Source organism: Arvicola amphibius, chromosome X, assembly GCF_903992535.2.
Source record: "Arvicola amphibius chromosome X, mArvAmp1.2, whole genome shotgun sequence".
Lineage (NCBI taxonomy): Eukaryota > Metazoa > Chordata > Mammalia > Rodentia > Cricetidae > Arvicola > Arvicola amphibius.
In genome coordinates this window covers 82,897,681-82,911,435 of record NC_052065.1, presented here as the reverse complement: position 1 = coordinate 82,911,435, position 13,755 = coordinate 82,897,681, and positions in this window count along the sequence as shown.

Genomic DNA, 13,755 nt, shown 5'->3' with positions numbered 1-13,755 from the left:
GTGTTCATTCAGTTTTATTGTTTCTATATACCCATCTTAATTTCACTTTTTTTCAACCTTTAACTAACTCTTCATTTTATGTAATGGATTGTCATTTCTGCTATTGTACTTTTGAAATTTTGTCATTTTTAGAAAATTAGGTTAAATTCTCTGTTCTCTGATTATTTAAATTATTTTCATTTGTGCAACAGCTTAACCTTCTTGCATCCTTGAAATTTTGTCAGCTATACTTAAGATTTATATCTGTTCTGATTTATTTTCTAGTAACTGCCTCCCACCAAGGGTTACGTAAACCCTTTTTTATGTGCATATCCATAATTTTGTTTTATAATTGGATAGTATAGATACCCATTCCAGTGATTCTGAATTGCATTATATTCTGAGAAAAAAATGACCTAGTAGGCAGTTCACTTGTATGGTTTCAAACTCCAAACTATGTGTCCTGTGGTGTATAGCAGCTGATATATTTGTGTAGTCATTACAGCTTCTTGATGCTGCTATTTTTACTTTTACTTCCTGGGAGTTTCACCTGCACCTGAATATGTTGGTGGTCAGCCAAGGGTTTGGGCACAGCTTATCCTCAGATATTGGAAGTTCACCATCACTGTACTCTTGTTTAGGGAATTTTCTCCTAAATTAATCTACTGTCCTTTGACATATCATTTTCCCCCAACAGGAACAGACTAAGCAATACATGCACATTTTGTCAAATTCAATAAACATTCATAAATCTCATCTAATGTAGCTAATTTTCATGGACACATTTTTATCTGCCCTGCCAGTTCTCATCAGAAACTTTGGTATTGCTACCCTCCTCCCACCACCATGTACAGTTTAGCACTCATATACGATTAGGTGGGAGTTCATGATCACAATTTGTGTTTTGCTCTCTTATAGATCTCTTGCTTTCAAAATTCACCTCTTAATTTTTTTTCAGCTTTAGACTTTTCCCTAAAACCATTAAATGGAGATTTTTTTTTCTAATTTAGCCATGAAGGTAGAGAAAAACCTCAGAAAAGGAAGCCAGATACTTGTGCTATACAATGTTGAAAATATATTATCTTTATGCAAATATGAATACATGCACTTCATTTTTAAAAATTTTTCATTGTAATAAGTTTCAACCAGATACTCCACTTTGGCATAACTACTGGAAGTTTAATAGGTATAATCTCCCACTTAACTTTTTGACATAAGAATTTTCTCTTTTCATTGGTGCAAAAACAATACATGTTCAGTAGGAACTATACATGAAACTTGAAGATTTTATCTTTCCCTAGCCTGGCATCGTGCATTACAAAACTCACTTGAGATGCTGGAAGCAGCAACAAGTTATAGTTTCGGTTAGCCAGGTGATTACGTGGATAAACAAACATTACTCTGTTATACCACATTCCTAAGCTAGGATCTTAATTAGTATTGGTGTAGCAAATTAAATGCACTTTTGCCTTAAACAATATTTTCAACTTAATAGTGGTTTTATTGGGATACAACTCTATCAAAAGTCAAGGGCCATCTGTATTTTGAAAAGTCTAAAAGGAACATATGGGTTCAAATGGTCATTTGAAAGTTTGATAGAAAATTGACATTTGAGGTTTTGTTAATGTTTATTTATTGGCATCACATGGACAGAAAATGAAGTCCATCTCTAATATCTTCCCCATATCCATGAAAGAATCAATTGCTAAACCACTGATTAGGTTATCTCAAAAACAATTTCATGCATTAGAAAGGTATAAATACTTTATCTTGTGAGAAAGAGTTAATTATACAAACCCTATTAAAATATGACTTGGTAAAGCACACTGAGCCAACAAAAAAAAATGATGACATGATTGTAGCTTATTTTCCCTTTTGAAAATATTAACTTGTCAGGATTATTTGATAAAGATTACCAAGAAATCCTATTAATTCTTGATCTCCACATAGAGAGGCTTACATGCCAATGCAACATTTTTATTTTATAAAACTAGATTATAAAATGTTCACTTAGAAATTGAGTTCAGCTTTCTGAATTTGATTTTTTCTTATAAACATTTGAATAAATTTAGAAAGCTAATAGAAAAATATTTTGATTTACGAGAAAAATATGTCTCTGAACTCCTACAGATGTATCAACCAAAGTGAAAAATGCTTTGAACAATTATCAATTTTAACATCCATGTCTTTCCAAGTATAAAACACATAACAGTGGGAATCTCCTAATGTTCAGCAATCTTGGTTTTTCAAAAGTCATTGATTCCACTTGTATGTCAAGAGTACCAGGAAATAGTGTTGTGACAATAGGCAACCTTCAGTAAACATATGGCACCTCTCAAGATGGGTAGCAATTTGAACAACATTCTTTAGCATTTCAAAAACACAATATTGAGTGCCTCTTTAGAAAATACAAAGTACCACACTAGTGAAATTTAAGTGCAAAATACGAATAGACCAACAGTGGAAAAGCCATAGTTGTATGGCTTTTCTACTAGGATAAAAAACAGTTGGTGTGACAGTTTGAACTTTGCGTGGTGACCTGAATTGTCATCTATGGCTAAATTATGGGTCATAAAGTAAGAGCATTCAAGCTTGACCTGATTCTTTCTGCAGAATGTCCCAAATAGCTTTCCCTCTCTATGTCTTTCTTTGTTCAGATTTTATAAGAATTCCAATAACAAAGTGATATAAGGAAGAACTGAAGGTGATGGCAGGAGGAGGGGGCAAGTGCGCTGAATGAGAGTGGCTCCCAGAGACTCATATATTTGGATGTTTGGTTCCCAATTGGTGAAACCATTTGAGAAGAATTTGGAGGTGTGACCTTGATGGAGGAGGTAAGTCACTAGGGGTCAGGCTTTGAAGTTTCAAAAGGTCATGCCATTTTAAGTAAGCTCTTTGCTTCATGCTTGTGGATTGATGTAAGCTCTCAACTACTGCTTCAGTGCAGTATCTGCCTGCCTGTTCCCATGCTCCCTACTATGGTAGTCCTGAAGTTTTATCAGCTGCAATTATGAGCTCCAAATTAAGTGCTTTCTTTTATAAGTTGTCTTAATCATGGTGTCTTATCACAGCAATTGAAAAATAACAAAGAAAAGGAAGATAATATTTTATATGAGAAAAATAACTGCATTTTCTACTGCTTTATTTTTAAATAGTGATGGAGGACTCTCATTGGTTAATAAACTGCCTTGGCTTTTTGATAGGGCAGGATTTAGATAGGTGGAGTAGACAGAACAGAATGCTGGGAAGAAAGGAAGTTAGTCAATCGCCATGCCTCTCCCCTCTGAGACAGTTGCCATGAAGCCAGCCACCAGGTCAGACATGCTGAATCTTTCCAGGTAAGCCACTACCTTATGGTGCTACACAGATTACTAAATATGGATTAAAGCAAGGTATGAGAATTAGCCAGTAAGAGGCTGAAACTAATGGGCCAGACAGTGTTTAAAAGAATACAATTTCCGTGTAATTATTTCGGGCATATGCTAGCCATGCGGCCGGGAGCCTAGCAGCAGGAACGCAGCCCATGGCTCTTCACTACAAAATAGTTTTCTTTATTTAAATTTTAAAATGATTTCTTTATTTTTATTTTATGTGCATTAGTGTTTTGCCTGCCTTCATATCTGTGTGAGGGTGTTGGATACCCTGGAACTGGAACTGCAGACAGTTGTGAATCGCCATATGGATACTGGGAATTGGACCCTGGTGCTCCAGAAAAACAGTTAGTGCTCTTAACCACTGAGCATTCTCTTCAGTACCTATGTTTTAATAAAGCTTCATGGAACTTTTTTCCTGGTTTCCCCACAAATTTTACAGAAATGACAAGAGCATTTCTGCATGTATTAATTTTTAGATAAGCATAAAAATAATAAGTTAGGATTCAATGACACTTTATAAAGTGAACTTGCCTGTGGATCCACCACCTTGATGAGTAAATAAAGTATTCCAGAATCATTAATATTCATTATTTCTCTCATATTCCTTCCAAATTTCCTCTTCCCTAAAGGTAAAAACTATCATGAGTTCTATCAGCATAGCTAATGTTTGGCTGGTTTTGATTTTTATAAAAATGAAATAATAAGCTGGGATGAGTGAGGCATGGTTGTAATACCAGCACACAAGTGTCAGAAGCAAGATTACCATAAGTTTGAGGTCAACTTGGTCTACATAGCAAGCCTCCAGTCAGCCTGAAACTCATAACAAAACCCTGGCTCAAAAAAGTAGTAACATTCATGTTCTTTTTATTTATTGTTTCTTCCTCAACAATTTGCTGTTGTGAAACATACCTGCCATAACATATATAAGTAAAGCCCATTGTTACATACTATTCCATTTTGACACTAAGTCAGACTGTATTTCTGTGGATGAACAATTTTGGATGCATTTAATTTTATCTTTTATGAATAGTGTTCCTCAAAATTATTTTTAATATTTTTACCTTAATAATTTTGTTTTATTTTTATGTATGACTGCCCTGCATGTATGTATTTGCACTATGTGCATGCAATGCCCTCAGAGGCCAGAAGAGAGTTTCTTTTCAGATCCCCTGAAACTGGAGATATAGTTGGTTGTGAGTTACCATGTATTGCTGAGAACAGAACTCGGACCCTCTAACTGCTAAGCCAGCTTTTCAGTTCTTTAAAATATTCTTGTACATCTCTTTTGGAACATGAATTTATGTGTGAATCTGTGGTGTACACCTGGATATGAAATTGATTTTAGAGTACACTGGTGCTTATTTTAGCCATTTAAGACTATTTTAAACAGATATTTACATGTTTTAAGACTTTTATTTGAATTATAAGTTGAATTAAAGTTCCTTCAGCAATCCAGCTACATGCAAACACAGAATCAGAGATTAATAGAGAACAGTGAGTGTGATTCCCATTTACTTATATATTTACTTAACAAGCTGTTGACAATCTGTCTGTTTCATTGGTTGCTTGGTTGCTCAGCTAGTTAGTTGGTAAGTGTGAGAAACGGGATTTTACAATGTAGTAAGGTTTGTCTGAATCTTACTATGTAGTCCAACCTCATCTAAAACTCACAGTGATCATTCTGTCTCAGCCTCCTGAGAGCTGAGATTACATGCAGCATGCATGGCTGCTAGTAACCTAGGACAGATAAGTCTGTTCTCAACAAGTAACTCTACAATGTTGTCTATTAAAATCAAGTCCATTTTTGCCTTACATGGTGGTACATGCCTTTAATCCTACCCCTTGAGAGGCAGAGATAGGAGTTTGGGCTCAATGTGTTCAAAGCCAGCCAGGGCAACATAGGAAGACCATGTCTCAAAAAAAAAAAAAGGAAAAGAAAGGAAGGAAGGAAAGAATTAGATGACAAAAAATCATATACATTTAGCAGAAAGTGTTTGTGGTCTTATGTCATTATTTAAATTATGCATTCCCCCAAATCCATATACAGAAAAATCTTAATCCCCAGTATCAAAGAATTTAAATTTATTTAGATAAAAGACCTTTAAATTATAAATTAAGGTAAAAATAAGTTCATATACTTGAACCTAAATCCAATATGGCCAATACCTTTATAAAAGCAATAAGATAGGACTGGAGAGATGCGTCAACGGATAAGAGCACTTGCTCCTCTTGCAGATGAGCAGTTTGTTCCCAACATTCACATGGTAGCTCACAAGCAACTGACATCTCTATCCAGTTGCAGAGGATCTGACACCACTTTCTGGCTTCTGTAGGCTTAAGGCATACATATAGTACACACATATATATGCAGACAAAGCATTCACATACATAAAATAAAAATAAGTAAATTGATTTTTTAAAAAATAACAATAAAGAAAACAAGAAGAGTAAAAAATAGAGGGGTTAAAACTGTAATGATTAATTTGTGTATCAGTGTTACTGGGACCCAAATATATAGCTAAATGTGATTTCTGATTATGTTTCTAGTAAGATTGACATTTGAACTGATGGACTCAGTGAAGCAGATGGTCATCATTAGGCAGGTATCTCTATGGGTAAAGGGCTGAATCGGAGAAAGAGCAGAAGAATGCACTCTGCCTGCTAAGCTAGGACATCATTCCTCTCCTGTGCTTAGACAAAGACATTAAATTCCCTACTTCACAGTGCTTGACTGACTTCATTGCTGTCTTTATTTGTAGACAGCAGGTTATGGTACTTCTTATCATGCATAATTGCATGAACCCATCTCTGATTTGTTGTGCTTCTCCATAACACATGATTAACGCTAGGATATAAGCATGTGCTCACACAAAGAAGAAAGAACACATGTTGTGTGATGAGAAGACAAGCAAAAGACACGAGAGAAGAAACCAGATACACCAACACTTTGATTTTGTATTTCAGCCTCCAAAACTGTGAGAAAACAGATTTTCCTTGTTCTAGCCATTCGGACTGTAGTATTTTCCTATAGTACCCCTGTTCTTTTTATTGATCTCTCTTGCTGTGATAAATACCACTACAAAAACTAACTTGGGAGAGGTAGGGGTTTGTTTCACCTTATACTTCCAAGTCACAGTCAGTCACAGGTAGAAGCCAGGGCAGAAACTAAAGCAGGAACTGAAACTGCATTGACTTGCCTACTACTTGAACAGGGATGTTGCTGTTCAAGTAGTTTTTCACAAGGATGGCCACAGGTCAGGGTGAGCATTGTAAGTCTTAAAATGAGGTCTCCTTTTCCCTGGTTACTTTAGGTTTTGGCAAGTTAACGACAAAAACTAATCAGGATGCATCATGTTAGCCAACAACTATTGGTATTACACTGAGATCATGATGCATAAAGGAAAGAAATTAAACTAAATCAAAATTGTAAACTTTCACTCTGTAAAAAAATAGTTAAGGGAATGGAAAATAAACCACAGAATGAAAGAGAAATATTTGTAATTGTATTTTTTCTCCTTGTTTGTTTTATTGAGACATGGTTCCTCTGTGTAGCTGTGGATCAGGCTGCCCTTGAACTCAGAGATCTGCCTGCCTCTGCCTCTGCCTCCTGAGTGCTGGGATTAAAGGCATGTGCCCCACCACCTGTCTAAATTATCATTTTAACAAAAGAATTATGTTAAGATTATATAAAACTGGACTGGAGAGATGCTCAGCAATTAAGGACACTAGCTAGTCTTGCAGAGGACCTGAGTTCAAGACCCAGCACCCATATGGTGGCTCACAACCATCTAGTTCCAGGGGATCCAGCACTTACTTCAGGCTTTCCCAAACATCAGACACATACATATGTGATACACATATGTACGTGCAGACAGATCATTCATGCATATTGAATAAAATTAAAACTCTCTAAAAAATAGTTTGAAAGACTAGGAAAAGGATTTTCTATACCTAACAATAAGAAAGCTAAAACTCCAATAAAGAAATGGGCCAAGTTTTCAACAGATAGTTCAACAAAGAATCTATGCAAATGCTATACAAGCACATATATAGCAAATGAAGATGCGGTGAATAACGTGCTTGCCACACAAGCATAAGGACCTTGCTTTAGATCCCTGGGACCCTTTTAAAACCAGGTGTGAAAATGCAAGCCTGTATCTCTAGCCATGGGATCAAAGACAGGAGTCTCTCTGGAATTTGCTGCCAGCCAGCTTAGGCAATTGGTAAGCTCTGGGTCCAGTGAGCAACTCTGTATCAAAACCCAGAACAGAGAGTGTTAGAAGAAGAGAACCAAGCTTATTCTCTGGCCTCCACTTGTGTGTGCATGCGCACCCACACATACATGCACGTACGCACGCGCGCGCGCGCGCGCGCGCGCGCGCACACACACACACACAAGTAAAACTGCAGCTGCAGGCTAGAAGAGTTTTACAGTACATATATAGGAAAACATTTGCCACTAAAATACATAAAAGCTCTTAGCACCCAACAATAACCTCTAACACATGTCCTTAAAATAGACAACATATCTGAAAAGTCACTTCACCCAAGATGACATACTTCATAGGTGTCAAATAAGCATTTTTTTAGGGAAAGACACTGTTCAGTTTTTGTGAAACTGAAAGTAAAATCACAGTGACATCCAGCGCCACACATTTTAGAATGATTTACATGAACAGTGCAGACCATATCAAGTGTTGCTGAGGCTCAGGAAGAAATGAAACTCTCATTCATTGCCTGTGGCAGCGCAACACAGTACAGCCATTTTGGAGAATACTTTGGCAGTTTTCTTACAAGAATACATTTAGCCATACCATCCAGAAATTCCACTCCTGGGCTTCTATCCAAGTGGAATGAAAATCCACGTTAACATGTTTAAGAATGTTCATAGCAACTTTATGTGTAATTATCCACAACTGGAAACAACTCAAATTGCAAGGAGAACCCAGAATCTCTGTGACAGTGAAATAAAAAGGTAAAACATAACACAGCCATACAATGGAACACTATTCAGCAATAAAAAGGAACTATCGATTCATGCAAGAACATGAATGAGTCTCGAAGTCATTCCACAATGTGATACATATACATTGTACGATCCCGTTTACATAATATCCTTCAAAAAGGCAAAACTATAAGGATGCAAAACAGATAGGTAATTGGCAGAAAATAATGGTGTAGTGTGCAGGTGATAAACAATACTTTTGAAGTGGGGAGACTATGATAGAGCTGGATATTGATTACACTGGTGATTGTCTTAAGGTTTCCCTAGATGACCAAATGCGGTTTTGTTGGAAAGGGTTTCTTTCCTCTTACATTTTCAAGTAACAGTTATCATAGAGGGAAGTCAGGACAGGAACTCAAGCAGGACAGGAACCTGGAAGCAGGAGCTGACGCACAGGCCTTGGAGGGATGCTGCTTATTGACTTTCTGCTCATGGTTTGCTCAACCTGCTTTCTTAGAGAGCCCAGGATCACAAGCAAGGAATAGTACACGGTGAGCTGGCCCCTCCCTTATCAATCACTAAGAAAATGCCCTGCAGGCTTGACTACAGCCCAGTCTAGGGGAATCTACTGATGTTCTCTCTTCCCAAATGACTATAGCATGTGTCAAATTGACACAATACTAACCAGAACAGTGGTAGATACATAGCAATATATTTGTCATGAAACATTCACCAAACAAGTGGTTTTTCCTGTGTATGAATGGCTTTTTAAATGATAGATGTGATAGACTCAGATATCCAGAAGTCAAATATCAGACTTTTCCTGAAAAAAGGACTATTTACATAGCTTTCTAAACATGATAAGTTCAATGATAAATAATTGCAAAGTAAAATATGCTATGGATTATGCAGAGAGATGGAAACAATTTATGACTGCTAAGCAGGAAGCTAAATATTCAGCTATGAGCAAATTTATGGGGCCTATTCTGTGCCCTGCATGGTGGTGATGAGAGGGGTAGCTACTGATATATCTTGAAAAAGAAGACTGCTCTGGCTAGCTTTACATTTTCTAGAAGCCATTCTGCTTGTGAAATCGAGAACGGATTTGACATGTAGGAAAAGTGAAGGCAGAGAGATCAGTTAGATTTTTGCTACTGTCCAAATGAGATGCAGAAAGCTTGGGCTCAGACAGTTGTTACAGAAATACAGAGTAGGTGAAGGTTTCTGAGCCCTGTGGAGTGTAGGTACATAAGCTCAAGAGAGCTGAAGGAGAAGTAATGACCCGAGCAAAGGATCATTTAACTTTGAAAGGCTTTGCACTCTCTTGGTTTAGTCATAAGGGGGAGAATCAGTACTTTTGGGGTCTATTGAAATTTCCATGATATGAATACACATGAATCCCACACCATCTTTTAAAAACTGACATAGTTTTACATGTTTTTCAGAGGTTTCAATGAAATTCAAATGGCAACCTGATAACTGATAAAATGACCCGTATCTAGGATAGCCATATGTCCCATTTTGCTTATATGTTGTCCTTATTTATTCCAGATCTCAGAGCATAATTATGACTATAGGATACTTTTTTATACATTTTTACTAGTTCTTTCAGAATTTCATGCATGTTTTTATCATATTCAGCATACTCCTCCCACCAACTCTTTCCAGATCCACCCCCCCTTTCCTGTCCACCTAACTTTGTATCTTTTGGTGTTCTTTTCCTGCACCAAGGCCAATTTGTGCTGCCCAAGTATTTTTGGGTGTGTGACTTTCAAGTGGGATACAGTCAACTCATTAGAAACTATACTTTTAGATAGAGCTGATGTTTCCTCCCCCAGCAGTTAAGATTTGCAATAGCTCCTGATTTGGGATGGGACTTTGTGTCCAACTCCATGACCATGGGATATTAATAGCAGCACCTCCAGTCATCTCAAAAGTGCCAGTCTGGATGGTCAATTTTGATGGTTACCCCAACCAACAGATACTTCTCCACATGAATATTCTTCTAGAGAAGACATGTCAATGTATTCATAAACTCAACCTTGGAATAAAAAAATTTCAGATTTGTTTGTATTCGAAAGTCAATAGAAAAGTAAAATAGAATGGAAAACTACAAATGAACAGAAAAGTAAACCATTAAATAACATAAGAATAAATCCAAATGGTCACTGAGTCTTTTTCATTCACTTCCTTCTTCTTCTACTATTTTGTACTGACTGGGTGTAAAATTTAAAGCCTTCCTGTCACTCTGCCTGAAAATTCCAACAGAGTGCCCTTAGGCCTCGAAAGGAATTAGGAGGTTGTGGCTGGTTGCTAGGTCCCTGACTGTTCTCCTTTCAAAGTGTCATCCTTCATTCTGTCTCCTATAATCCTATGAGAAACCAAAGCAAACTCGCTCAGTAGGGCTCCTTGTGAACGATCAAGAATTCTGCACTAAATCATCACCTCACTCATAGGTCCACATAGGGCAGGCAGAAGAGAAAGAAGCATAACAACTTTGTTTTCTGGCACACTGTTCTATCACATCAAGATTGGTTTTTGATGCACCCCAAACTCTTTTTTTCACACTCTGACCATGATGTTAAAACACAATTCTGGCCTGTGTGAGCCAATATAAAAGTGATGGACAAACAGAGTCTTAAGACAAAGAAGACTAAAGAAATTTTTAAAAAAAATTTTATTATTTCTATCCATCCTATCTCTATGAGGGACTTGTAATAACATGTATGATCAGTGGTTGGAATAAATTACATTTAGTAGTAATCAGATGAGAAATAACCCATTAAGTTACTCCCATTTTAAAAGATCTTTTTTGCTTGATCTTTAGTTTTAAAATAAATTCAGAGTCTTGCAAACACTTCTTAGATTCAATACCTTGAATGAAGTACTAACCACTAACCCAAACAATTAATACTTGCCTTTTTATTCTTTTAGAAATACCTGTAACTGTCTGATGCCTTGAGGATTGCTAAAATGAGATATAATTTGCATAAGGCTAGTATTCCTGAGGTCTATATTTCTTCAGTTCTCAAAAGACCCTTCCCCATCCACTTTTTTGTTTCAGGAATCGGTATGGCAGATAACTAAAATCTAATTCTAGGTACAATAAGAAACATACATGTCACCAGTTTCCTTCACAAAGGAGCTGATATACTCTTTTATTTTACTAAAATCTAAAAGGAATCTCTACATAATGCATCCATAAAAGTTGTTCAGACATGAAAAGTATGGGTTCATGCAAAGAAGCCAAGAAAATGGGTCACATTTTCAGTACCCTTACCCCCAACAGGGACCAGAATGAATACTGAATCAGTTGTCACAACCATCTGTTCTGCTATTTATTAGTCTGGACTATAATTTATCTATTTATATATGTCATTCCTCTAAACTCCACTGATCACTTGAGGGCAAACATTGTTTCCTCCTCATCTTTATTTTCCTGACACCTACCATGAAAGGAATTTGGTAACTTGTTGAATGAATGGACAGGATCACCTTTCATTTTTGTTTGAAGCCATATGTAACCCTTGTTCCACTGAGTTTTATATAGTGAATGTTCTGTCAGTGTTAAGTGGTGTAGGAGGTCCTTCTGTTTATGTGTTGCTTTCATTGGTTAATCAATAAAGAAACTGTTTAGCCTGATAGGGCAGAACTTAGGTAGGACAGAAGTGAATTCTGGGAGGAAGGAAGCAGAGTCTGAGAGACACCATGGAGCTTTCAGAGACAAATGTGCCTGCTCTTTCCAGGTAGGCCACTGCCACGTGGTGATACAGATTAAAAGAAATGGGTTAAATCAAGATGTGAGAGTTAGCCAATAAGAGGTTAGAGATAATGGGCCAAGCAGTAATTTAATTAATACAATTTCTATGTGGTTATTTTGGGTGTAAGCTAACCGGGCGGCCAGCTCTCCTTGTAACAGTTAAGTGCTGTGTATTATAATGGAGGTCGGTAGACTCATGCTACAGATTCCTACCGGCTGTTACATGTTTAGGAACATTGAAAGCAAAATAAATTTTAGTAGTTTAAACACAAGGCCATGATTGGAGTGTTTGCACCATGAAAATTGGAAAACATTGTTTCGCACTTTCACCCTAGAGCCCATCATTAAGTAGCTGAGAGCCCACGGGTAGTATGCTTTCCTAGGGCTTCTGTTAGTCAGATTTTCATTGCTGGGACAAACATCTCTTTAAAGAAAGAAGGATTTCTTTTTCCTCAAAGACACAGATATTTTATTCTGCAGTTTCTTGGGCTTTTTCCCTTTTGGAAGAGCATATAAAAGAATTCTGTTTACTTTACAAAAGTCAGGAAGCAAAGACACAAGAGGAAGGTGGGGTCCCAATATCTCTACCAAGAAAGTGCCACTCTCGTAACTTCCTCGCACTAGGCCCTAGCAAATAATTCTTAACTGTTTTGTTAGAGAACATATTTCCTCAACCAACAAGCCTTGAAAAGCAGGACGTAAAGACTAGTATAGGTGGTTCAACTAGGCCATAAGTAGTAGTAGTGCTCAATCGAAATGGACCAGCTCACACATCCAAATCAGAACATAATGAAAAATCAATGGTTAACAAAAATATCTCAGAGTAACTCTAACCAAACAAGTGGAAGACTTGTATGACAAGAACTTTAAATCTTTGAAGAAAGAAATTGAAGAAAACACCAGAAAGCTGAAAGATCTTCCATGCTCTTGGGTAGGTAGAATTAACATAGTAAAAATGGAAATCTTACCAAAAACAATTTACAGATTAATGCAATGCCCATCAAAATCCTAGCAAAATACTTCACAGACCTTAAAAGAACTGTACTCAACTTCATATGGAAAAGCAAAAAACCCAGGATAGCCAAAAACAATCTTGTACAATAAAATAACTTCTGGAGGCATCACAATCCATGACTTCAAACTCTACTAAAGAGCTACAGTACTGAAAACAGCCTGGTATTGGCATAAAAACAAACAGGAGGATGAATGGAACCGAATCAAAGATGTGGATATTAATCCACACACCTACAAACACCTGATTTTTGACAAAAAAGCAAAAAAATATCCAATGGAAAAAAGATAGCATATTTAACAGATGGTGCTGGCATAACTGGATATCAACATGTAGAAGAATAAAAATAGACCCATATCTATCACTATGCATAAAACTCAAGTCCCAATGGATCAAAGACCTCAGCATAAAGTCAGCCACACTGAACCTCATAGAAGAAAAAGTGGGATGTACACTTGAATGCACAGGCACAGAAGACCACTTTCTAAATATAACCCCAGTGTCATAGACACTGAGAGAAACAATTAATAAATGGGACCTCCTGAAACTGAGAAGCTTCTGTAAAGCAAAGGACACAGTCAACAAGAAAAAACAACAGCCTACAGAATGGGAAAAGATCTTCACCAACCCCACATCAGACAGAGGCCTGGTCTCCAAAATATACAAAGAACTCAAGAAATTAGTC